The sequence below is a fragment of the Drosophila tropicalis genome, unplaced genomic scaffold, assembly GCF_018151085.1.
Source record: "Drosophila tropicalis isolate 14030-0801.00 unplaced genomic scaffold, ASM1815108v1 contig_175, whole genome shotgun sequence".
NCBI classification, from domain to species: Eukaryota; Metazoa; Arthropoda; class Insecta; order Diptera; family Drosophilidae; genus Drosophila; species Drosophila tropicalis.
In genome coordinates, this window is record NW_027172621.1 from 96946 (window position 1) to 120473 (window position 23528).

Genomic DNA, 23528 nt, shown 5'->3' on the forward strand with positions numbered 1-23528 from the left:
ACAGAAGGAGATGTTTCTTCTCTTACATTATCAGGAACTATTACGAAAGCCCAAAAGTGTGGGACTTGGTATCAACCTTGGTTAGGGGTCACTTCACCACACTAAAACATACCCTACTTCCGTATCCCTCTCGCAGAACCGACGCTGAAGTTATTAATTCACGAGGGGGAGATGGCATGAAAACCTCATCTAGATACTCATCTAGAGTTGGAATTCTGGTTGCGCTGACGTTCAGCGGGACCCAGGGATTGTATGATTACTGCAGCTAGGTGGCTAACTGCGAGCCAATTCTTTTGCAAGCTAAGTAAGATATCCATCAAGTCATGGACTATGAATGGCCTCCCAATGCCTTGGCTTAGCTCTTCCCGTTCAGCAGTGAATCGCGGACAGACAAAAAAGACGAGCTCTGCGTCCTCAATCAGTATGTGCAGTAAAGGTCTGATTCGTGCTTTAATCTATGCAAATATGATTTAAAACACCCACAACTCCATATTGCTGCGCCCATGATGCTCGGCCTCGTGCTCCTTCATGCACCTGAGGTAAATCCAAATTCAAGATATTTGTAACACCTCCTTGGCTCAATTTCAATTCTGCATTCTGTAAGACCAATGCGAACCGTTTTGTCTCTCCGGAAACTCCTTCCTTGTGTGAGAGCATGGCAGAGTCAGTCTGGACTGCCAACCGATTCAGCAGTAGTCGTAGTTTGGGTAGTTGGCTGACTTAACGCCGCGCTGGGTCGTGTGGCGGCTTTCCGATCCTTTTCCCTCTGCCTTGTACGTGCTACATTTGGTGTAGCCCTTTTGGCCACAATAGCCGCAAACGTAAGTGGCCGCATCTCCTTGCTTATTTGCCGGCGGTCTGCTTTGTAGTTGGCTTTTTACACCATCCAAAACCTTCTTCATTCATGCTAATGCATCCTTCATGCCACAATTTATATTTGGATGCTGGCTTGGTGCAGAAATAGAGACCATTTGGTCTACAAGAGCTTAGTGATCCGTTGTTTTATACCTGTCTGGACGCTTCTTGGTCTTTTTGGTGCCGCTTCTGATTTATCGGCAGGTACGAAAGTTCGTTAATATGCTGCCGGCCGATGCGACGCAGACCACACGCCGATCAATATGAGGACAGACGCTTTGCGGATTTAGGGTCTTCCCGAAAATAGAAGAAAAGAAAAAATTAGTAGTTCAGTCGGCTATTTCCAATATTTAATTTTGGCGGACAAATGCTGTCCCCGAAAGTATGCAATGTTTTCCGTGAGCTGACCAGCAGAAATTGTGCGCCCTCTGGAGACCAAGCTGAGGCGCTGCTTGCCAACACTGGTGCACAGCTGTAGTTGTCAGCTGTTATTATCGGCGGTAGTGGATATAAGAAAGTTCAGAAAAGAAACGAGATCGACCAGGCAAAGGAGAAAGTTCCAAAAGTTCCAGCCCTTGGCGAGAGTAGCGCGGAAAAATGTGGACCCCTGGAAAATCAAAATTATATACTATTAGGATGATACCCCAACGTTATAGTCTATTTGATGTCATTAATGGAAGATGTTTGAAGATAGATACGAGCGGCTTGTGATCGGTTAACAGTTTGAACTTTCTCCCATACAGATATTGGCGAAATCGTTTAACCCCAAAAATTATTGATAATCCCTCTTTTTCTATTTGATTGTATTTTCGTATTTTAGAACCAAAAACTATGGGTCTCTCTTGACCATCGTGTTGAGCAAGTGAAAGGGCTAAGGTGCTAACACAATGGGGGATGCCCAGTTGCTAAGTTTGATCGGATTCCAGATATTGGATTCCATTAGACGATTTGCTTTGGCCTTTAACTGTTTCCTTTTGCAAAATTTTAATGTTGATGTAGATTTAAAAAATATGCTGGTTTTGAAGTGTTTTTATGATTTATGATTTATATTTGCAGCAAAGATCGTTAATTCAAATAATTCGTCTCTTTTACTTTTAACAATGATTACAATATATTTGACTTTTTTTCTACACCTTGTGCAATTCGCCTAGTATTGGTGTTGGAATGTGTGTATAGACGAAAAATTCTCTGAAACATTCTTGCATTTTTGTTGTTTTTGAAATATGTTTCAAAATTTATCACTAAAGCTGTTAACCCTGAGTCCATTTGAAAAGTAATAACTTGATTCAATATTTCAACATCAATTAACATCTTACGATTCTCGTTTTTGACTTGACCTGTTATGGTGCTCACCATTTTGCATCTGCGAATTACTTTTGTCTTGCTGTGTCATACGCCCGACAGATATATTACATTTGTGATATATATGGCGTCTCGAAACTTGCATCTCTCTATAGTGTGAGAAGCTCCACACCCAAAACACGATTCACGAGTTTTTGCACTGTTTCTCTTTGTTCGGTTTTTTTTTTTTTATACTTTTTAAATGTCGGCTGGTGCTTTGAATAGAAACTGCACATACTGCATCAAACGAGATACGTCCGATGATCTGATTCCGGATCATCTCATCTACATAGTTGGTCAAATAACCTTGTGCAGAACACAAAAATTGACATTCACGAGCGATCCCCGCGTAAGTCGGCTACTGACTCTTTGTGTGTTTGAGCGTGAACCATTTCTCTCTTAAAAAATTCGTAGCGCGCTGCTACAATATGCCGCTTGGTTATGAAATGTACAGAAAGTTTGCCTGTGAGCTCTTTATATGTGTGGGTATTTAAGTTTTTACTTCCGAAGAGATTTTTAACACCAAGAAAGAAAATATGCTTATTGTTTTTCGTCTACACCAATCGAATATGCATTAAAATGTTGCGATAACTCTTCTCGACATAACTCCCAGTTTTGATTGTCTTTGCCAAACTTGTGAGGCTATTGGAGGACACATGGGTAATTCATCCGCGTGGCTTGAATTACTAAAATGATTTTCACAGATCTCTCTCATCTATTGACGTTGTTGTTCTATAATGTTCGTTGTGAATTGCTGTTGCTGAGAAAGAAATTCTTGAATTTGATCGTTTTCTAGCGACATCTTGATGAAAATCAATGACTGATTCTACACAATTTTTGTGACTAAACGTTTCATTTGCTTTTTGTATCGTCGCTATTAATGTTGTGTACGGTATAGGTAGCGGGTGAAGGAGCAGCAGCTGCATCCTCAATACGTTTTTGAAGCAGTTCAGCGGCAAAGTCAACATCAGCTGCTGCTTAGCTCGATTTCTGAATGCAGTTAGTCGTTAAGAGTTCACACCAAAAAGGGTGTCTGGCATTTCAATCACCTCCAATTAAGGTTTTAGGTGTGTTGGTGTTTTGATTATATAAAATAAGCTAACATTAAGACAATTATAATATAGAACAAATAGAAATGTATGTCAATTAAGTATGTAACCCGATTATAGATATCGATGGCTCATCAGTCATAAGTAGGTCTGATATGGTCAGCAGTAAACAATAAAGACCTAGTTAATCAATAAAAACGTATTTTGCTGACCCTAACACTATGTCGAACTATGCACTGATGAGCTCGCTATTTTGTACTATAAAAGAAATGCATTATTCTTAGTAAGATCAGATACCAATTGTAGCAACATCGGGTGTGCATCGCTGTGTCTTTGGCACCCATCTCTAACTTTGTAATCTCACTCCGAGGTCCACCCAATTTATGTGTTGGTTGCGACAACCTTTAGTCACTGGTTTATGTGCTAGTGCCTAGATATATATATAAATAAATAAACATTTAATAACTTCAAGAAACACTAACGTCTTTCATTGAACATTTTGGTGACCCCGACATTGGCGGCTCCAAGTTAAAAGAATAACAGACTTGGTGAAACCGTCATCAAGCGAGAACATTTGGTCAACTCAGGCGACCAATCTCTCAACAAAAAGGAAACTGGTCAACTGGGCGACTACTTTCTTTGCACGCTTTGGACACAGAACAATCCTAAGCGAGGGCACAAATTGATGAACATCTCACATCAATCTGGGGTCCCGACTAAAAACATCGCAATTGATTAACTTGGCAATCATTGCGTAGCCACCTTGGCGAATAAAAAAGATTTACTGGAAAACTAGGAGTTGGTTTCCGCAACGGGGTAGCAGTGCATACCCATTGAATAAAAGTTGATCAACTAGGCGATCACCTTATAAAAAACATTTAACAACGATTTGTGTCAACGAGGCGACCAAATCATAAAAAGTTATTTTTGTATAAAATAAAGTTTGATCAACTCAACTCTGTTGCATTCCCTGGCGTCAGCAATAACTGACCTAGTTAACTCGGTCAGTAACCCAGGTAGTACGCACGAGTATAGATTTTGGCATTGAATAGCAATTTTTTAAACAAAGAAAAGAAACTCAAAAAATTGGTTTCACTGTCGTGGCAGTTATCAGTGTAAAAGAATAGGTATATTGGAAATAAAAATAAAACTATTGTTAAAACACTAATCAAAAGGCAACTTCGATTTATTTCTTATTCTTATTTGTGCTACACTTGACCAATTTTAGGAACGAGTCGGAGCGTTCCCTGTCTTTGACAAAATAAATAAACTCCCATCGGGTCAAGTACTAGTACAGATAAGCAATTACATAAGAATATAAAAGAACATGGAGGATTTTTATAAACAGCAGACAGAACGAGGAGAGGCAATCCAGGCCTTTATTCGGAATAGCAAAAAAGATTCTTTCGCCAGGAAAACGAAGCCATCTTATTTCGAGGAGAAACTTGAGCTCCTGGAATACATGTGGGAGAACTTCGAGAAAAGTCATCAGGAGTTGATGGACAAATTAAATAACGTGCCAACTGAAGATGACTACTTTGTAACGGACTATTTCAGCAAAATGAAGACGGTTGTATCTAATATAGTGGAAGATTGGAAGGACCATTTGGCAAAAATAAAGCTAGAGAGACAAGCTCGCCAACGAGAGGAAGAGCGAGTCATGGTCAAACCACTGGTTCGTAAGAAAAGTGCTCTGCTGGAGTCATTGTCCAGGACATTAAGACAAATTGTGCCTGAAGAAAAAATTACTTACAAATCGGTAGTCGACAAATTATGGATGCAAATTGAAGAAATCCATTATGAGATTCATCGGCTAACTGAAAATCCAGCCGAAGCCGGATATAATATAGCTACGTTTGTGGCCGCAGAAAATACAATGCTGAAATTCTGTGTGGCACCAGCAGAAAATGTAGTAATACAATCACCACCTGTATTGCAATCGATACAATCATTGCAACTACCCAAAATTCCCATTCCAAAATTTGATGGGGATTATCTGAAATGGCAACAATTTCATGACGTCTATAAAAAGGTGGTTCATGAGTCAAATGTATCCACGATAGAGAAAATGTGGTACCTAAAATCAAACCTTTCTGGAGAAGCAGAGAGATTAATACGGCACCTGGAATTAACAGAAGCCAATTACAACACTGCTTGGTCAGTGTTGCAGGAACGTTTTAATAACAAACGAGTTCTAGTAACAGCCGTACTGGCAAAGCTGTTTGATCACCCAAATGTGGGAAATGACGCAGCTTCTATAAAGAATTTGCATGATAACATTTTTGAATCATTGCAAGCCTTAAAAAATGTCGGCGTCAATATGGAATCGTCAGATGCTGTCATAATGTTTCATATGACAAGAAAATTGGATAGATTCAACCACGCACTATATGAGCAATCTCTTTCCAACACAAGGGATCTGCAGGAAGTAAAGGACTTCTTATCCTTCTTGGAACAGCGCTTCCTAACATTAGAGGCGATTGGGAAACCGAGAAACGAAAATCGCAGCATTGAGAAACCAAGTCCAAGGAAGACATGCGCAACAGCATCTGGGACAAACAGTACCCTGTGTGCTTTCTGCGAAAGAGCAAAGCACAAACTCTTCCAATGTGAAAAGTTCGAGTCAAATCCGCAGCAGAGCGGCTTAATTGGGTGCAGAGACACAAATTGTGTGTCAATTGCTTCAAGCCGGACCATATGGCAAAACATTGCTCTTGGAGGGGATGCTTTAAATGCGATAAAAAACATAACACAATGTTGCATTTAGAAACAGGCAACCAAATTGCTACATCTGCTTCTGCAGCTTCTGCGTATGGAATTGGCAGAAAATACACCCTGTTGGCAACGGCCAAGGTAGTGGTAAAGGGGATCAATGAAAGGAAAGGAGAATTTCGAGCACTCCTGGATAGCGGCTCTCAAGTAAATCTCGTCTCAGAGAGACTGGTAAAGAAGTTATCGTTAAAAATTAACGAGACTCATGTGCATATAAATGGAGTGGGTGGTCAACCACAGATAAGCAAGGCGCGAGTAAGCTTGGTTGTAAGGTCAAGATACAACAAGTTCGCAATGCTAGTTGAGGCATTTGTATTGCCACACATAATAGGTGACCAACCCACAGAACAAATAACGCAGAAAGTCACATTACCAGACAACATTCAATTAGCGGACCCAACATTTGATAAACCCGGAAAAATTGATATGCTGTTGGGAGCTGATGATCACTATGCTATACTGCATCCACAAAGGAGACGGGGCAATCGAAACCGTCCAACATTACAAAACTCAGAGTTTGGATGGATTGTTGCTGGCAGAATTAATATGTCAACGTCAGCTTCAATCACATGCATGGTAGGCATGACGAATCCAGAGGAATCACTGGAACGATTCTGGCAGCTAGACACACTAGAGCCAATAAAAAGGTACAGGAGTCCGGAGGAAGAGTATTGTGAAAAATTCTTCCTCGATAACACACGGCGGCGGACAATCGACTAATTGCAAAGCTTCCATTTGCTGAAAAGGCGTCATCTCTTGAAGAATCTCGGGAAGTAGCCATAAGAAGATTCATGTCGTTAGAGAGGCGAATGAGCCCTGACATAAAAAAGGAGTATGTAAAATTTATGTCAGAATATGAACAGCTTGGACATAGGAAGCAAGTAATGGTAGAACAAATTCCCAAGAACCATTACTTTATACCGCATCATTGTGTACTAAAACCAGAAAGTACCGCCACCAAGCTAAGGGTTGTATTTGATGCATCATGCAAAACGTCATCAGGAAAATCACTGAACGACATTTTATATCCTGGACCAGTTGTACAGAGTCAACTCTTCTCAATTCTTCTGCGGTTCAGGACACACAAATATGTGTTCACGGCAGATATTGAAAAAATGTATCGTCAAGTTTGGATAAACCCTGCCGATCAATTCAATCAGATGATTGTGTGGAGAGAGGATCCAAGTCAAGAACTAAAGTTTTATCGTTTAAAAACGGTAACTTATGGAACCACGTCAGCCCCATATTTAGCGACGAAGTGTCTGGAATATTTGGCACTGAAAAACATTGAAAAATTGTCGTCTGGAGCATCAGCATTAAAAAATGACTTTTATGTTGATGATTGTCTCACAGGAGCAGACAGTTTACCAGAAGCCCTGCAAATAAGACAAGAGCTTCTAGAAATCTTGAAACCTAAGGGTTTCAACTTACGAAAATGGTGTTCAAATAGCAGTCAACTTCTAAAGGAAATTCCAAAGGAAGATACGATTGCTGACATCAATCTCGGTGACACACTGGAACAAACAAGTGTCAAAACATTGGGAATCATATGGTAACCCAAAGAAGACCAATTATGTGGAAAGGCTTAAAGACATACAAAAGGAATAACCAGACGAGTGGTGCTATCCGAAGTCGGTCAAATCTTTGATCCTCTAGGACTGTTCGCACCGGTAGTGGTAAGAGCGAAAATGTTTCTTCAACATGTTGCTACCGAACGAATTGAGATGGATGGTGACCTACCGCCGTATTTGGAGAAGCAATGGGAAGCTTACCGAGAGGATGTACAGGCACTAAACCACATGAAAATTCCAAGGCATATTTTTGATGGCAAGGTCCCCACTACAAAGGAATTGCATACATTTGTTGATGCATCAGAAAAGGCGTATGGTGCGGCAGTTTATGTCCGATCAACCTATAAAAATGGACAAATTTCGGTCAGATTGTTGTGCGCCAAGTCGAGAGTGGCTCCCCTGGAAAAACAGACACTGCCCCGGCTAGAACTATGTGCAGCCTTACTTGGAGCTGAACTCACGGATAGAGTTCGACATGATCTCCAATTAGGATCAGAAAGTGTGGAATCATTTCTCTGGTCAGACTCCACAGTAGTACTCTCGTGGAGTAATTCACGGGCATCACATTTCCACACGTTTGTGGCTAATCGATTGACAAAAATACAAGCAGTATCACATCCAAGGCAATGGCGTCATGTGTCATCATCGCTTAACGCAGCTGATGTTCTGTCTCGAGGCATATCAGCAGGTCAGCTTAGCACACATACATTATGGTTGTATGGACCACTATTTTTGAATGGACCACAACGTGGCTGGCCAGCACCATTTAAGCCTACAGAGCACCCGATGGACACCGCTGAGAAGAAAACCAAGGTATTCAGCATGGTGACTGCCACGGCAAACAACAAGTGTGAATGGATATATACGGTAAATCACAGAAATTCGTTTTACCGGCTACAGCGAATAGTGGCGTATGTGCTACGGTTTTGTCACAAGCAGAACAGGAAACCAACGGCTCAGTTAGAGTTGGAAGAGTTGGACCAAGCACGGAGAGTGATCATTAAGCAAATTCAAGAAACAGGATTTGCACATGAATTACGGCACTTAAAGAAACGACCTGATCAACCGCTAGATCGCAAAAGCACGGTGGCAACATTGCCACTAATACTGGATGAAGATTCAATGATACGAGTAGCAACTAGGCTACAACAAGCACCAGTATCAACGGAAACAAGGAATCCATATCTCTTGCCGTATAATGATCCGGTGGTAAAAATGATGATACGGAAACTTCTTGAAGATAATCTTCATTGTGGACATGAGGCACTACGCGGAATAGCTCGGCAACAGTACCACATCATTAAGGTGAAACCGATGGTCCGGAATGGGATCCAGGGCTGCGTAGTATGCACCAAGTACCGGCTTCAGTTCAGTTCTGAGCATCGGGTATCTCAGAATAGACCCTTTCTCAATGCCGGAGTAGACTATTGTGGACCATTCTGGATCCACCATAAGGTTCGAGGAAAGCGTCCCGACAAAGCCTACATTGCAGTATTTGTATGCTTTGCAACCAAGGCAGTACACTTGGAGTTGGTCGCAGACCTGTCCACCTCCTCATTTGTGGGCGCGCTTCAGCGCTTTATTGGGCGCAGAGGAAGATGCCAGACATTATACTGCGATAATGCAACTAACTTTGTTGGAGCAAACAACCAACTTAAGGAACTGACCGATACAATACACTCAGAAACGGCAGCAGGTAGTATCAAGGAATTTTGCAATCAAAAAGGAGTGCAATTTAAGTTCATACCACCACGGTCTCCACGTTTCGGAGGATTATGGGAAGCTGCGGTAAAGTCCGCTAAGCATTTACTGTTGAAAAACGTATCGACAGCAAACTTAACGTTCGAACAACTGTCTACCATTATTGTCAATGTTGAAGCAGTGCTGAACTCTGGTCCGTTAACGCTAAACTCAGACGATCCCAACGACTTAACAGCTCTAACCCCAGGCCACCTATTGATCGGAGAACCATTAGTAGCCCAACCAGATGCAGAGCCAATAACACAGCGATCGATTCCAGAGCAATGGGAATTAGTGCAACGGCTTAAGCATTCATTCTGGACGCAATGATCTCAAGAGTACCTACAAGAATTGCAGGGTACATCCAAGTGGAAAAAACCATATAACAATGTCAAAGAAGGCATGATGGTAATTCTAAAGGAGGATAATGTGCCAATTTTGCAGTGGCCAATTGGACGAATTGTTAAATTATATCTAGGCCTGGATGGATACGTCCGCGTGGTAGACGTTAAAACAGCCAGAGGCACCTACAAGCGGGCTATCCATAAATTGGCCCCCTTGCTTAGAGAGACGGCGACAAAACGTAAAATCGAGGCAGATGACACAGAATCGAATTCCCAAAAAGACCCTGGTATCGAGGACAACGCAGAACCAAAAACAAAAAGACGCTTTTCGATCGGTCTGCCACCGTTGGCAATGACGATCTGCCTAATGCTGTTGTTATTGCCTATAGCATTTGCTCAAAGAACTAATATAACTCGATTCAACCCCAAACCAGGCATATACTATGAAAGTATTGGCACAGGAAGGATGGCAACGTCTGACTGGACTATTGTGGCATTCTACGATCTCGAACCATATTGGGCCGACCTGAAGACATTTTCAGACGGAGTAGTAAAGGTTGGAGAAATATGCGTGTTAATGAATGTTCCAGAGGCATGCACCGCAATGCAGAGGCACTTCGAGCATGTCAACTCAGAGCTACGGACAGGAAATGATCTCCTTCACATAGAACGCCAACGACGATCGCCTTTAGATATAATTGGGAATATTGCGAACGGCTTATTTGGTGTGCTAGACTCAAAGTATGCAACAGAGATGTCAGGCACCATACGAAAAGTTAAATCAAATGAAGATTACTTATTGAACTTGCTGCAAAATCAGACATCTGTAATTGATTTAACGATAAATATCATTAAGCGAGACAAAGCCACGATTGAAAATCAGATGAAACTAATGGAACAACAAATGAAAGACATGACCAAGGTCCAGGACAATGCGGTAAAGGCGTTGCAATGGTATATCACGCTAACTACTCAGATGACAGTTATTGCAGGGAATTTGCAACGAATTCAAACCGAAATTTCCCGAGTATTTACAGATGCCCATCATAGCAAAATAAGCCCGTTACTACTATCACCAGGCCAGCTTCGGGAACATCTGAACCAACTGAAGAGACATCTTCCGTTTGGTTTGGATTTGCCAGTTCCAGATAACGACGTCTTGCAACTATATGGCTTAATGAAGGCACAAAGAACAATCGCAAACAATCATGTGATATTTAAGGTCACATTTCCATTAGTGGCAACGCAGGCAGTGCAACTGTATAACCTGGTACCCATTCCAGCAATTGGAACTCATGGGATTGTAATCATGAACATTAAAATTCCCATCATTGCTGTCAACAAGGAACAGAATCAATACATTGGGCTCTCAAGAGCCGATTTGGAACAATGCCATCAGCTCAACAACGAGCAATATATTTGTTTTGATAAACAAACGACGTTTTCGGCTAATAGCAACTGTGAGTTCCAGCTATTCAAAAACACAAAATCATCAACTTGCCAAATACAACACACAAACAGATCATTCGTGTGGTACGACATGTATCACAAAAATCAGTGGATTTTTGCCACCACTAGACCAATTGAACTCGCAGTGACCTGTGACGATAATATACAAGGTGTCACTATTAAGAAGACTGGATTGTTAACTCTAGACCCGAAGTGTACAGCTAGGAGTTCTGGTATACGAATAACAGGTCACCGTATAACTACGACAGACACAATGAAATTGTCATATGTCCGATTTGGCAACTTCAGCATTGGCCCAACAAAAGTAGCGCCAACAACAACACAATTCACAAAGATGCAGCTAAGCTACGATGAACTAAGCAACATTCAAGGAAAACTGGAAACTAAGCAAAACTGGAAATTGCCAGAAGACCCCAGCCAGCCGGCTCATCATGTTATAGTCTCCTACGTAGCGCTAACAATACCATTGGTTCTTGTGATGGTATATGGAATAAAAAGATGCTCACGACCCCCAAGACACAATGGTCCAGAGCAGACAACCGTGAGGATCGTCAATCCCATACCGACTCCTGCTGCAGTAAGCCCAGCCCCCAGCAATTTTGCGGTCAACGTTGGATAACGTTGAACAGGTGTTCAACGGCCGGGCGTATGTTGGTGTTTTGATTATATAAAATAAGCTTACATTAAGACAATTATAATATAGAACAAATAGAAATGTATGTCAATTAAGTATGTAACCCGATTATAGATATCGATGGCTCATCAGTCATAAGTAGGTCTGATATGGTCAGCAGTAAACAATAAAGACCTAGTTAATCAATAAAAACGTATTTTGCTGACCTAACACTATGTCGAACTATGCACTGATGAGCTCGCTATTTTGTACTATAAAAGAAATGCATTATTCTTAGTAAGATCAGATACCAATTGTAGCTACATCGGGTGTGCATCGCTGTGTCTTTGGCCCCCATCTCTACCTTTGTAATCTCACTCCGAGGTCCACCCAATTTATGTGTTGGTTGCGACAACCTTTAGTCACTGGTTTATGTGCTAGTGCCTAGATATATATATAAATAAATAAACATTTAATAACTTCAAGAAACACTAACGTCTTTCATTGAACATTTTGGTGATCCCGACATTGGCGGCTCCAAGTTAAAAGAATAACAGACTTGGTGAAACCGTCATCAAGCGAGAACATTTGGTCAACTCAGGCGACCAATCTCTCAACAAAAAGGAAACTGGTCAACTAGGCGACTACTTTCTTTGCACGCTTTGGACACGACAATCCTAAGCGAGGGCACAAATTGATGAACATCTCACATCAATCTGGGGTCCCGACTAAAAACATCGCAATTGATTAACTTGGCAATCATTGCGTAGCCACCTTGGCGAATAAAAAAGATTTACTGGAAAACTAGGAGTTGGTTTCCGCAACGGGGTAGCAGTGCATACCCATTGAATAAAAGTTGATCAACTAGGCGATCACCTTATAAAAAACATTTAACAACGATTTGTGTCAACGAGGCGACCAAATCATAAAAAGTTATTTTTGTATAAAATAAAGTTTGATCAACTCAACTCTGTTGCATTCCCTGGCGTCAGCAATAACTGACCTAGTTAACTCGGTCAGTAACCCAGGTAGTACGCACGAGTATAGATTTTGGCATTGAATAGCAATTTTTTAAACAAAGAAAAGAAACTCAAAAAATTGGTTTCACTGTCGTGGCAGTTATCAGTGTAAAAGAATAGGTATATTGGAAATAAAAATAAAACTATTGTTAAAACACTAATCAAAAGGCAACTTCGATTTATTTCTTATTCTTATTTGTAAGTGTAGCACAATTTTAGGAACGAGTCGGAGCGTTCCCTGTCTTTGACAAAATAAATAAACTCCCATCGGGTCAAGTACTAGTACAGATAAGCAATTACATAAGAATATAAAAGAACATGGAGGATTTTTATAAACAGCAGACAGAACGAGGAGAGGCAATCCAGGCCTTTATTCGGAATAGCAAAAAAGATTCTTTCGCCAGGAAAACGAAGCCATCTTATTTCGAGGAGAAACTTGAGCTCCTGGAATACATGTGGGAGAACTTCGAGAAAAGTCATCAGGAGTTGATGGACAAATTAAATAACGTGCCAACTGAAGATGACTACTTTGTAACGGACTATTTCAGCAAAATGAAGACGGTTGTATCTAATATAGTGGAAGATTGGAAGGACCATTTGGCAAAAATAAAGCTAGAGAGACAAGCTCGCCAACGAGAGGAAGAGCGAGTCATGATCAAACCACTGGTTCGTAAGCAAAGTGCTCTGCTGGAGTCATTGTCCAGGACATTAAGACAAATTGTGCCTGAAGAAAAAATGACTTACAAATCGGTAGTCGACAAATTATGGATGCAAATTGAAGAAATCCATTATGAGATTCATCGGCTAGCTGAAAATCCAGCCGAAGCCGGATATAATATAGCTACGTTTGTGGCCGCAGAAAATACAATGCTGAAATTCTGTGTGGCACCTGCAGAAAATGTAGTGATACAATCACCACCTGTATTGCAATCGATACAATCATTGCAACTACCCAAAATTCCCATTCCAAAATTTGATGGGGATTATCTGAAATGGCAACAATTTCATGATATCTATAAATAGGTGGTTCATGAGTCAAATGTATCCACGATAAAGAAAATGTGGTACTTAAAATCAAACCTGTCTGGAGAAGCAGAGAGGTTGATACGGCACCTGGAATTAACTTGGTCAGTGTTGCAGGAACGTTTTAATAACAAACGAGTTCTAGTAACAGCCATACTGGCAAAGCTGTTTGTTCACCCAAATGTGGGAAATGACGCAGCTTCGATAAAAAATTTGCATGATAACATTTTTGAATCATTGCAAGCCTTAAAAAATGTAGGCGTCAATATGGAATCGTCAGATGCTGTCATAATGTTTCACATGACAAGAAAATTGGATAGATTCAACCACGCACTATATGAGCATCTCTTTCCAACACAAGGATCTGCAGGAAGTACAGGACTTCTTATCCTTCTTGGAACAGCGCTTCCTAACATTAGAGGCGATTGGGAAACCGAGAAACGAAAATCGCAGCATTGAGAAACCAAGTCCAAGGAAGACATGCGCAACAGCATCTGGGTCAAACAGTACCCTGTGTGCTTTCTGCGAAAGAGCAAAGCACAAACTCTTCCAATGTGAAAAGTTCGAGTCAAATCCGCAGCAGAGCGGCTTAATTGGGTGCAGAGACACAAATTGTGTGTCAATTGCTTCAAGCCGGACCATATGGCAAAACATTGCTCTTGGAGGGGATGCTTTAAATGCGATAAAAAACATAACACAATGTTGCATTTAGAAACAGGCAACCAAATTGCTACATCTGCTTCTGCAGCTTCTGCGTATGGAATTGGCAGAAAATACACCCTGTTGGCAACGGCCAAGGTAGTGGTAAAGGGGATCAATGAAAGGAAAGGAGAATTTCGAGCACTTCTGGATAGCGGCTCTCAAGTAAATCTCGTCTCAGAGAGACTGGTAAAGAAGTTATCGTTAAAAATTAACGAGACTCATGTGCATATAAATGGAGTGGGTGGTCAACCACAGATAAGCAAGGCGCGAGTAAGCTTGGTTGTAAGGTCAAGATACAACAAGTTCGCAATGCTAGTTGAGGCATTTGTATTGCCACACATAATAGGTGACCAACCCACAGAACAAATAACGCAGTAAGTCACATTACCAGACAACATTCAATTAGCGGACCCAACATTTGATAAACCCGGAAAAATTGATATGCTGTTGGGAGCTGATGATCACTATGCTATACTGCATCCACAAAGGAGACGGGGCAATCGAAACCGTCCAACATTACAAAACTCAGAGTTTGGATGGATTGTTGCTGGCAGAATTAATATGTCAACGTCAGCTTCAATCACATGCATGGTAGGCATGACGAATCCAGAGGAATCACTGGAACGATTCTGGCAGCTAGACACACTAGAGCCAATAAAAAGGTACAGGAGTCCGGAGGAAGAGTATTGTGAAAAATTCTTCCTCGATAACACACGGCGGCGGACAATCGACTAATTGTAAAGCTTCCATTTGCTGAAAAGGCGTCATCTCTTGGAGAATCTCGGGAAGTAGCCATAAGAAGATTCATGTCGTTAGAGAGGCGAATGAGCCCTGACATAAAAAAGGAGTATGTAAAATTTATGTCAGAATATGAACAGCTTGGACATAGGAAGCAAGTAATGGTAGAACAAATTCCCAAGAACCATTACTTTATACCGCATCATTGTGTACTAAAACCAGAAAGTACCACCACCAAGCTAAGGGTTGTATTTGATGCATCATGCAAAACGTCATCAGGAAAATCACTGAACGACATTTTATATCCTGGACCAGTTGTACAGAGTCAACTCTTCTCAATTCTTCTGCGGTTCAGGACACACAAATATGTGTTCACGGCAGATATTGAAAAAATGTATCGTCAAGTTTGGATAAACCCTGCCGATCAATTCAATCAGATGATTGTGTGGAGAGAGGATCCAAGTCAAGAACTAAAGTTTTATCGTTTAAAAACGGTAACTTATGGAACCACGTCAGCCCCATATTTAGCGACGAAGTGTCTGGAATATTTGGCACTGAAAAACATTGAAAAATTGTCGTCTGGAGCATCAGCATTAAAAAATGACTTTTATGTTGATGATTGTCTCACAGGAGCAGACAGTTTACCAGAAGCCCTGCAAATAAGACAAGAGCTTCTAGAAATCTTGAAACCTAAGGGTTTCAACTTACGAAAATGGTGTTCAAATAGCAGTCAACTTCTAAAGGAAATTCCAAAGGAAGATACGATTGCTGACATCAATCTCGGTGACACACTGGAACAAACAAGTGTCAAAACATTGGGAATCATATGGTCACCCAAAGAAGACCAATTATGTGGAAAGGCTTAAAGACATACAAAAGGAATAACCAGACGAGTGGTGCTATCCGAAGTCGGTCAAATCTTTGATCCTCTAGGACTGTTCGCACCGGTAGTGGTAAGAGCGAAAATGTTTCTTCAACATGTTGCTACCGAACGAATTGAGATGGATGGTGACCTACCGCCGTATTTGGAGAAGCAATGGGAAGCTTACCGAGAGGATGTACAGGCACTAAACCACATGAAAATTCCAAGGCATATTTTTGATGGCAAGGTCCCCACTACAAAGGAATTGCATACATTTGTTGATGCATCAGAAAAGGCGTATGGTGCGGCAGTTTATGTCCGATCAACCTATAAAAATGGACAAATTTCGGTCAGATTGTTGTGCGCCAAGTCGAGAGTGGCTCCCCTGGAAAAACAGACACTGCCCCGGCTGGAACTATGTGCAGCTGTACTTGGAGCTGAACTCACGGATAGAGTTCCTCTGGTCAGACTCAACAGTAGTACTCTCGTGGATTAATTCACGGGCATCACATTTCCACACGTTTGTGGCTAATCGGTTGACAAAAATACACGCAGTATCACATCCAAGGCAATGGCGGCATGTGTCATCAGCGCTCAACGCAGCTGATGTTCTGTCTCGAGGGATATCAGCAGTTCAGCTTAGCACACATACATTATGGTTGTATGGACCACTATTTCTGCATGGACCACAACGTGGCTGGCCAGCACCATTTAAGCCTACAGAGCACACGATGGATATCGCTGAGAAGAAAACCAACGTATTCAGCATGGTGACTGCCACGGCAAACAACAAGAGTGAATGGATATATACGGTAAATCACAGAAATTCGTTTTACCGGCTACAGCGAATAGTGGCGTATGTGCTACGGTTTTGTCACAAGCAGAACAGGAAACCAACGGCTCAGTTAGAGTTGGAAGAGTTAGACCAAGCACGGAGATTGATCATTAAGCAAATTCAAGAAACAGGACTTGCATATGAATTACGGCACTTAAAGAAACGACCTGATCAACCGCTAGATCGCAAAAGCACGGTGGCAACATTGCCACTAATACTGGATGAAGATTCAATGATACGAGTAGCAACTAGGCTACAACAAGCACCAGTATCAACGGAAACAAGGAATCCATATCTCTTGCCGTATAATGATCCGGTGGTAAAAATGATGATACGGAAACTTCTTGAAGATAATCTTCATTGTGGACATGAGGCACTACGCGGAATAGCTCGGCAACAGTACCACATCATTAAGGTGAAACCGATGGTCCGGAATGTGATCCAGGGCTGCGTAGTATGCACCAAGTACCGGCCTCAGTTCTTTAAACAAGTCATGGGCGACTTACCTGAGCATCGGGTATCTCAGAATAGACCCTTTCTCAATGCCGGAGTAGACTATTGTGGACCATTCTGGATCCACCATAAGGTTCGAGAAAAACGTTCCGACAAAGCCTACATTGCAGTATTTGTATGCTTTGCAACCAAGGCAGTACACTTGGAGTTGGTCGGAGACCTGTCCACCTCCTCATTTGTGGGCGCGCTTCAGCGCTTTATTGGGCGCAGAGGAAGATGCCAGACATTATACTGCGATAATGCAACTAACTTTGTTGGAGCAAACAACCAACTTAAGGAACTGACCGATACAATACACTCAGAAACGGCAGCAGGTAGTATCAAGGAATTTTGCAATCAAAAAGGAGTGCAATTTAAGTTCATACCACCACGGTCTCCACGTTTCGGAGGATCATGGGAAGCTGCGGTAAAGTCCGCTAAGCATTTACTGTTGAAAAACGTATCGACAGCAAACTTAACGTTCGAACAACTGTCTACCATTATTGTCAATGTTGAAGCAGTGCTGAACTCTCGTCCGTTAACGCTAAACTCAGACGATCCCAACGACTTAACAGCTCTAACCCCAGGCCACCTATTGATCGGAGAACCATTAGTAGCCCAACCAGATGCAGAGCCAATAACACAGCGATCGATTCCAGAGCAATGGGAATTAGTGCAACGGCTTAAGCATTCATTCTGGACACAATGATCTCAAGAGTACCTACAAGAATTGCAGGGTACATCCAAGTGGAAAAAACCATATAACAATGTCAAAGAAGGCATGATGGTAATTCTAAAGGAGGATAATGTGCCAATTTTGCAGTGGCCAATTGGACGAATTGTTAAATTATATCCAGGCCTGGATGGATACGTCCGCGTGGTAGACGTTAAAACAGCCAGAGGCACCTACAAGCGGCTATCCATAAATTGGCCCCCTTGCTTAGAGAGACGGCGACAAAACGTAAAATCGAGGCAGATGACACAGAATCGAATTCCCAAAAAGACCCTGGTATCGAGGACAACGCAGAACCAAAAACAAAAAGACGCTTTTCGATCGGTCTGCCACCGTTGGCAATGACGATCTGCCTAATGCTGTTGTTATTGCCTATAGCATTTGCTCAAAGAACTAATATAACTCGATTCAACCCCAAACCAGGCATATACTATGAGTATTGGCACAGGAAGGATGGCAACGTCTGAATGGACTATTGTGGCATTCTACGATCTCGAACCATATTGGGCCGACCTGAAGACATTTTCAGACGGAGTAGTAAAGGTTGGAGAAATATGCGTGTTAATGAAGGTTCCAGAGGCGTGCACCGCAATGCAGAGGCACTTCGAGCATGTTAACTCAGAGCTACGGACAGGAAATGATCTCCTTCACATAGAACGCCAACGACGATCGCCTTTAGATATAATTGGGAACATTGCGTACGGCTTATTTGGTGTGCTGGACTCAAAGTATGCAACAGAGATGTCAGGCACCATAAGAAAGGTTAAATCAAATGAGAATTACTTATTGAACTTGCTGCAAAATAAGACATCTGTAATTGATTCAACGATAAATATCATTAAGCGAGATGAAGCAATTGAAAATCAGATGAAACTAATGGAACAACAAATGAGCGACATGACCAAGGTCCAGGACAATGCGGTAAAGGCGTTGCAATGGTATATCACGCTAACTACTCAGATGACAGAAATTTCCCGATTATTTACAGATGCCCATCATAGCAAAATAAGCCCGTTACTACTATCACCAGGCCAGCTTCGGGAACATCTGAACCAACTGAAGAGACATCTTCCGTTTGGTTTGGATTTGCCAGTTCCAGATAACGACGTCTTGCAACTATATGGCTTAATGAAGGCACAAAGAACAATCGCAAACAATCATGTGATATTTAAGGTCACATTTCCATTAGTGGCAAAGCAGGCAGTGCAACTGTATAACCTGGTACCCATTCCAGCAATTGGAACTCATGGGATTGTAATCATGAACATTAAAATTCCCATCATTGCTGTCAACAAGGAACAGAATCAATACATTGGGCTCTCAAGAGCCGATTTGGAACAATGCCATCAGCTCAACAACGAGCAATATATTTGTTTTGATAAACAAACGACGTTTTCGGCTAATAGCAACTGTGAGTTCCAGCTATTCAAAAACACAAAATCATCAACTTGCCAAATACAACACACAAACAGATCATTCGTGTGGTACGACATGTATCACAAAAATCAGTGGATTTTTGCCACCACTAGACCAATTGAACTCGCAGTGACCTGTGACGATAATATACAAGGTGTCACTATTAAGAAGACTGAATTGTTAACTCTAGACCCGACGTGTACAGCTAGGAGTTCTGGTATACGAATAACAGGTCACCGTATAACTACGACAGACACAATGAAATTGTCATATGTCCGATTTGGCAACTTCAGCATTGGCCCAACAAAAGTAGCGCCAACAACAACACAATTCACAAAGATGCAGCTAAGCTACGATGAACTAAGCAACGTTCAAGGAAAACTGGAAACTAAGCAAAACTGGAAATTGCCAGAAGACCCCAGCCAGCCGGCTCATCAAATTATAGTCTCCTACGTAGCGCTAACAATACCATTGGTTCTTGTGATGGTATATGGAATAAAAAGATGCTCACGACCCCCAAGACACAATGGTCCAGAGCAGACAACCGTGAGGATCGTCAATCCCATACCGACTCCTGCTGCAGTAAGCCCAGCCCCCAGCAATTTTGCGGTCAACGTTGGATAACGTTGAACAGGTGTTCAACGGCCGGGCGTATGTTGGTGTTTTGATTATATAAAATAAGCTAACATTAAGACAATTATAATATAGAACAAATAGAAATGTATGTCAATTAAGTATGTAACCCGATTATAGATATCGATGGCTCATCAGTCATAAGTAGGTCTGATATGGTCAGCAGTAAACAATAAAGACCTAGTTAATCAATAAAAACGTATTTTGCTGACCTAACACTATGTCGAACTATGCACTGATGAGCTCGCTATTTTGTACTATAAAAGAAATGCATTATTCTTAGTAAGACCAGATACCAATTGTAGCTACATCGGGTGTGCATCGCTGTGTCTTTGGCCCCCATCTCTACCTTTATAATCTCACTCCGAGGTCCACCCAATTTATGTTTTGGTTGTGACAACCTTTAGTCACTGGTTTATGTGCTAGTGCCTAGATATATATATAAATAAATAAACATTTAATAACTTCAAGAAACACTAACTGATTTGTCATTAAGTTTGCCCTCAAGATCATGTTAGGAAATATTTGTGTTTAGGGGAAGATAGATGGTGCCAATTTAAATTGAGCCTATATTGGAGTTTACAGCATTGCTTGCAAGCTGCACTTCACGACAAGAAGACATACACCCTTAGTCGGATGTCGATCTAACCAGTTTGGAAGCGCCAACATGGTAATTAGCTATCGCTCCGTGAGCATTGTAATGCTCGTAGCCAAATATTTATAGCTGAGGGAATTCAAAAGTCTCTGATATTAGAATTATATGTAGTACCTTCATATTATGTACATCTCGTAGTTTAAGAGAAACAGTAAATTCTGGGGCCTTGTTACGAAGGCCATTTGCGTACCAAATACATATTCTAAAACACATTATATTTTATAAAATTTTGAAGTGGTATCTACCAGGACTGTAATCTTGGGATTACTCTTTTACCAGAGTACTTATGGCATTCAGCTGCATTTGTTGGTTTTCGATCTGCTTTTGCTGATAGCATATGACTAGAATTACAATCAGCCACACACGTTGTGGAAAAACACTTGTAATTCTAAACTAACCCAAAAGTTCACAAGGGCAGGATGTCAAGAGGCCGACGCCGTTCCCAAAATAGTAATAATTTTTCAATATTTTACTAGATTAAGATCTTCTAAGAACAATTGTTACCTCCTAGAGCCTACGATTCCCTATAAAGACTCCATACTTTTGTAAATAAAATCAGATCATATTTTGAATTCAGCGAATAAAGATTGTGTTATTTTCCTTCTCTCTGGAATCCCTATTCAGGTAGGGTTGGAAATTGGAGATCTTTTTATATTCCTGTTGCGATTAAGGAAGCGAATGTCGTAGCGGCGTGCTCGTGCTCGTGTGTTTGTAGAGTGAGCGAGATAGCACATACTATGAAACATGTAAAAACAATTTAATAGACATATGTAGGTACATTTGCTTTTCGAAATTTGAAATATTTGCTTCACCTGGTGTATGGTATACCCAAGTCGATGAGTCGACTTACTTGCTTCATTTTTTTATGGACACAATATAAATGGTAGTTTTGTAGAAATAGATAAGATTAATCGCGCATACTAAGCTTTGTTTGTTTTTGATAAAATCAGTTTTGTTTAATTTGCGGGGGTGGAAGTGGGCGTAGCAAAATTTGTAAATAGCCAGTTTCTGCGGGTCTATTAAACTAGTCTGCATACCAAATTTGATGTCTCTACCTATTATACTTTTTAAGAAAAACAGTTTTATGTGATTCCTGGGGGCGTAACAATTAATTTCTGCGCGCTAACTAAACGGGTATACAAACTAAATTTGAAGTCTCTAGCTGTTATACTTTTTAAGAAAAATAGTTTTATGTGATTCCTGGGGTCGTAAGGGGGCGTGGCCGAAATTCCAATTAACTCTATATATGTACATAATACACGAGTATACATACCAAATTTGGTGGCTCTAGTTCTTATAGTCTCCGAGATCTGCGTGTTCATACGGACGGACGGACGGACAGACAGACGGACAAGGCTAGATCGACTCGGCTGTTCATCCTGATCAAGAATATATATACTTTATAGGTCGGAGAAGCTTTCACCCTATGGGTGTATGGTATAAAAATGGCTCAAGTGGCAGCTCTAATGGGACTTGGGTGTCAGCGCTGATGCGGAGTGAACTGTTCGACCGTTGTTTATGTTCTGCGAGTTTAATTATTTTTAAATTGGTTAAAGAATATCACGATTGAATGGTTGAATTATGGGTTTAAAATTATTAAAATTGCGGAGATCCAATCGGAGAGGTTGCAATTAATTTTGTGCGGGTGAAATTAAATTGTATTGGTACCTACATGTGTGCATACATACACATGAGTGTGTTACCTAATGAGTTGTCGGTTTTTGCTAAGCAACTCGCCATGGGACGTCCGGCTGAAATCCCCTCTTATACACAGACTGCAAAATACTTTTGATACTTTCAAGTCTTACTACATATACTCTCTTACATACACATTTAAAAGTGCCAAGATTCCCGCTTTTTCATACCGACTTATCCATTTACTTATATACATATGTACATATGACATAACTGATCTGTCCAAAAAGTTACACGGTATACTTCAACCCGTCCTGTGTCGTTCCAATGCGTTTTTTTTTCATCCTTCGAAATTCAACTTGTAAGATCAATTGCATAGCAATATATATATACGCATGAATACATACATGTATTTAATCTGCAAGCCAAAGTGTTTAACAATCCCGAATTTATAAAGTACAGCGACCAGAGCGATTAATAGACAGCCTCGGCGACCAGAGGGACAATTGTCGCTAGCGGCTAGTCGCTGGGACTAGAGCGACAAAGAGGCGACACAATGCTGGTTTGTCCCGGCGTTCGGCACGACATTTGGACATTTGTATTGGCGACTGGAGCGACAACTGTCGCTGTCCACCTACAATCTATGCTGCAGCTACACAGATGGCTGTAAGCTTTGCGGCGCATTACGTTGGATTGTTGGCATGAATCTGTATAAGTAATATGGGTTTTTATTCTTTTTACGTTTTATAGTAATTTTTAAACTACTTACTTACTAAACTATTAAAATTTATTGTTCGCGTTAAGTCATAACAAACCTGCCTGCGGCAGCTGTCAAACCTATGCCATGATGGTCGATGGTCATCAGTGGAAATCTGTTCTAGAATTAAGGCACTGTGAATAGTCGCCAGTAGGAGTCCGTTATTATTTATCTTACTAAATAAATTGTGGACCATGTATAGTGGGAATGAGGTGTTAGTCATAGATTAATTGTATCGATATTATATATTTTTCAAATGCACATCTCTAGTGG

The 23528-nt window shown here is 41.1% G+C and overlaps 1 long non-coding RNA gene across 1 annotated transcript in view; it reads right to left on the reverse strand.

The window, feature by feature from the left end:
• Window positions 1-22781, reverse strand: part of LOC137572070 (uncharacterized) — a 96992-nt gene extending 74211 nt beyond the window's left edge. Inside the window, exons 1-2 of the long non-coding RNA XR_011031525.1 lie at window positions 22693-22781; window positions 22552-22638 (exon numbers count right to left, since the gene is read on the reverse strand). This is a non-coding gene — a long non-coding RNA (uncharacterized lncRNA). The remainder of the gene's footprint in view (window positions 1-22551; window positions 22639-22692) is intronic.
• Between the last annotated feature and the right edge of the window lie 747 nt (window positions 22782-23528).